This window comes from Acyrthosiphon pisum, chromosome A3, assembly GCF_005508785.2.
Source record: "Acyrthosiphon pisum isolate AL4f chromosome A3, pea_aphid_22Mar2018_4r6ur, whole genome shotgun sequence".
Classification (NCBI taxonomy): domain Eukaryota; kingdom Metazoa; phylum Arthropoda; class Insecta; order Hemiptera; family Aphididae; genus Acyrthosiphon; species Acyrthosiphon pisum.
Genome location: NC_042496.1, coordinates 24622452 through 24627455, shown reverse-complemented (window position 1 = coordinate 24627455; position 5004 = coordinate 24622452). Strand labels below are relative to the sequence as shown.

The following is a 5004-nucleotide window of genomic DNA, read 5'->3' as shown; positions in this document are numbered from 1 at the left end:
GGCTAACGACACGACGCGCAACGGCGTGACCGTTCACGTTATCGTCATAATTGCAGATACTACATTGACCATTAATTCTATTGATACAATATCGAATATTATATTATAACATTATCATTTTTCTACGGACAGCGTTCAACGCATGGCGAGAACACGAGCACAGGTATTTAAAAATGGTAAGTAATCTGTATTTTGAATTTTAATACACTGCCACTGATTTGATTATTAACATTAAGTTAATGCTATTCACCTGAAACATTTGTAAAATTTTTTTTTTGTATTTATTTTGTTAAAATAATAAAACAAACTTAAAGACATTTATTTCTATAGTGTCTTCCGGTTATCTAGTTGTCTAGCAATATTGCCTTATTTTATCGAATCGTTATCTTTACCTAACCCGTATATAGCTTGTGACTTGTGTAAAATATTATTTAATAAAATATAAATTTGACATAATATAATATATAGCCTGTGTAAAATAAAAAAAATGTTTTCAAACAAGTCAATTGACGGAATTTGATTAAAAATACTAGAAAATTAACTAAAAAAGCAAAATATGACCTAAAAAATTTAAAATGTCAAAAAATGCAAAAATATGCAAATTAAAAGTTTCATAGATAGATTTGTAGTTACATAATTCAAATTATGTACTTACAAAGCTATGTTTTACAATCACCAAAAAAAAAATGCACTTTCCTATAAATTCACAGCCCTAGCCATAAGTCATAAGAAAATTAAGCTATAATTTTAAGTTGTACATTTGATTAGAATTTATCGTAAATTATTAACTATAGTAAAATTTAGCTTAAATGTAGAAAAATTAATGTAATTAAATATTTTATAAACAATAAAGTAAGATTGATTAAAATAAATATTTAAAAAAAAAAATGTTGTTTAATTATTTTTTGGTGTACTTAAAGGTAACCTAATCATCATTATCCTGATGTCGAAAAATATTAACATATTAAACCCTGATAAACTTTATTAATAATATTTGATGCCCCCTCCCCCCTCCCATAAATCTTTTCTGGATCCACGCCTGCATACACATGATTTGCATAATCGATGCATAAGCTAAGATCACAATCTTTCTTTTTTGATAACACACGGAGATTTTTCATTATGCTGAAAATTGGCTTTACTACTGTTAAAGCTATATTAAATTGTGGTGTTTGTATCAATGCAACCAGGGCATGAGGTTTGACTCCGGTAGTTTTTAAATTATTTTCATCCAGGTACTCTAACGATAAGCAGATATGTTCGTATACATCGTTGAACAAACTAAGTGAGTTCAAACTGTCATACTAACTTCAAAACTGCATTATCATACATTTTAATGGTAATTTTACTGTATAATATATTAATTTACAAAACACGGGAGAAGGGAAACTTTTTAATAACTAATAATTTATTTAAATTTTTTTGAAATGTTAACTACTACCTATTAGTAATACATTTGTTGGTCAGATAATTTATATTTTTTACCTGCTATTTTTTTTTTTGGGGGGGGGGGGCTTTACATACATACAATTACGTATGGGACTTTTGTATCTTCATTATCAATTATTAGAGGCTTGGGATCAGGAATGTCTAAGTTCTTTAGAGTTAATTTGTTATATAATGTAGATTCTTTATATAACCCTGAATCACTATCTTTACCATAACCTCCAATGTCGAACCATACAAAACAATAGTTTGAATCACACAATGCCATTAAAACGAGAGAGAAAAAATTTTTATAACTGTAATGAATTGGACCGGAATCTGGTGGTTGAGTAATTCGTATATGCTCCCCATCTTTAAATCATATCTATTTATAATAATCAATAATCAATAGTAATTTTGTATATTTTTTACAAGACGAGTTAAAAGTTAAAATATTTTTTTTTTTAAATAAGTATTTGTATAAATAAATGAAGACATACATTTATATAAAAAATATTGTTTTTTTAAATTAAAGTATTTTTTTTAATTGTAATCAATTAGCCTTACCTAACGCTCCAATTTAGTTTGGGGAATTTGCACGTTTTTCAAATCCTGTTAAAATTTCTAACCATTCAAAGTAGATACTCCAAATTTGTTATTATAGTGTAAATCGATTATCGAGCAACCTGTTGACAAGTATCTAAAATATAAAATAAAGAAATAATTTATGATTATTTTTTATATATAGACTATTTAGACTACTTTTTTTTGGTGTATTTTCATAATTTTGACTGAATATTATTTCATTCAATCTTGAACTTGGGCACTGCAGTTATATTACTGATGATGTCTGTAGGAGATAAATTCGTAAAACATTTTAAATACATGAGCGGCTCATTATTTAGTGTTGGCTTCTTCGGTTTCTTCGGTGGTTTTTGTTTAGGTATCATCAATCTGTTGGGTAGCAGCTTTTGCACTCCTACGGTTGACAGAGGTGCGTTTCAATAGTCTTAGTACTTCATTCTCTATACCTTCATATACATGCGTACACAATTCATTTTTTGGAACTTTTGTGTTAGTTATTTCAATATTCACTTCATCTTTAATATTTTTTAGTCGATTTTCTATGTACTCAATAAATTGCGAATACGATTTTTTTACTTGTCTAAATTGACGGACTTTGCGCATGTAGTCATTATAATCTCGTCTAATACTATTGTTAATTGACCACTGTTTATCAGTATTCAAAGTCGATAGTTTTATATTATCCATTTCTTTTATATCTAAATTATACCTTCTATAATGTTTATTCAAATTGTTATATAAATATTGATGATTCACCAATTCAATTATATCATGAGGTATTTTTTTTTCTTTAGCATTCAACATTTTTTTAAAGGCTATTTTTTGATTTTTTGATTTTACATTCGTTAAATGTATTAAATCATCAATAGTTACAGTTTTGTTAATGTCACTTTAGTTTTTTTTAGTACCTCAAATTTAAAGATATCTTCATTTATTTTGATTTCTTTATAATTTTCGGATATTTCTTCTAGTTTTTCTGGTAAATTGAGAATTAATTGTTTTGCCTTTTCTTTAAATTTTTTGTTTGAAACTGAATAATGTCCCAAGGAAATCATTGAATCTGAGGAATTAATTTTAAGGTCCATTACTAAATTGTTAAAAAAAATAGTATATGAAATTATAAATAAAAATATTTTATGTTTTTAAATATATGATGTAAACAAGCCGTCGTTATTATATTGCCTAAGATACAAAGTGGTACGTTATATATATTTATATATATATGAGTGTTTTAATTTTTAAACAAAAAAATTGCAGTGCTACAAAAATAAAATGCCTAACAAAAGAAATCTTGTGCAATGAACATGATACAAAAGGTGGAATAGAGAGTACCTATCGCTCTGCTGTGTAATAATAAAATTGTCGAGTGTGTCATTGTATTGAATGTGTTCAATTTAAATAGAATGATGAATCATTCTACTTATACGAAAAACAGATTCTGAGTTAAGCTGGTGTGTCATTCGAGCATACTTGTATAAATAATCAAAAGTATAATTAATAAAAATAAAAATAAACTCATGGCAATAAATACCGTACATTTTTTTAAATTTTTTTTTTTTTAAATAGAAAAACAATTGGCAAAATATGTTGTATTAAATTTTCAAATGTTAGCCATGAAAAGAAAAATTGTCTTGAATTTCTAAATAAAAATAATTATTGAATTTTTGCAATTATGATGTATTTAATCAAAATTCTAACTTCAGACAATCATAAAAAGTTATTATAGATTTACGTTCAACTTTTGAGATTCTGAGCGGTGCGATGAATGTATTGACTTTACAATGATGTTTTTTTTTTTTATTTGTGTTTTTGTACACGATAAGTAGTCAAAATAATGCTACCATTTTCAACTTTAGTATTTTGTTTAATAGAAAAGGATATCTAGTTGGTGCATTCAGGGGTCAACATTCAAAATAATTTCAAATTCAGCGGGAAAAACAAAAAAAATTAAGAAAAAAGGGGAATTTTACGCAAAATAGGTTTTTTAAAAAATTGATTTTGGTTTTTGGTGTAACTCTAAGACAAATGACCGTAGACACATAAAAATTTCATAAAATGTTTATATTATCTTTTTCTATACACGATAATTTTGACTTGTTTTGAGCAGTTTACGGACAATTTCTGTTTCCAACTTTTTAGTTTTCCCTGGTTTGATTTGAAAAATGTATTTTATGTTGGATGGTCTATTTATCGATGAAGGCTATAGGGCAGTGGTTCTCAACCTTTTTATACACTGGTTTAGGAAAACATTTTAGATGATAGCAAAAATAATAAAGGTACCTATAAATAGTAAAAATGATATGCACCACCTGCAAGCAATGTCTGCGCACGTCTATGTTAGCTGTGTAAATTAAGTTTTTACAATTGTTTTCAACGTAATGTGTGACGGTTGTACACATTACTTCGGTTTGGTTCATAATATCGTTAATATAATCGAACCGTCCTTTGTATTTAGCAAGATTAATATATGCAGTTAGGTCCCATTGAAATGTAATAACTAATGATTTTTAATTTTCAAATTTAATCATTATCCAACTAGTTTGGAAAAATTTTAAGTTATGCCTCTGGAAGGAAACTTTTAATTAAAAGGATAATATAAGTATCATATATTTTAATATCTTTTTAATTATTATTTTATTTATTTATAAGTCTTGAAAAAAATTGGTCTTAAAAAAAATGTTGGTATTAAAAATTACATACAATCTTCTGCGTTCATAGATCATACTTTCCTAATAACAAATTTCATTATTTTTTATAGTAAGAAAATAACAAAAAAAAAAAAAACTAACTAACGTTTTACTTTTATAATGTGTTTATAATTTTAAATATAGTGTAAGAAATCAAATATAATATTATGTTTATAATATTAATATAATCAAATATAATGTTGAAAATTGAAAGTATACATTTGTTGGCCCCTTAAGAAAATATAGGAGACTATAACATTTTATCTTTAACCTAACAATGATTTTATATCTTTGTAACATCATTGAT

General features: G+C 25.9%; 1 long non-coding RNA gene across 1 annotated transcript; it reads right to left on the bottom strand.

The window, feature by feature from the left end:
- Positions 1-75: 75 nt before the first annotated feature.
- Positions 76-3305, bottom strand: LOC103310591. The gene is made up of 3 exons (XR_003839867.1): positions 2188-3305; positions 1993-2125; positions 76-250 (listed from the first exon to the last, which is right to left on the bottom strand). It is a non-coding gene; the product is annotated as an uncharacterized LOC103310591 (long non-coding RNA).
- Between the last annotated feature and the right edge of the window lie 1699 nt (positions 3306-5004).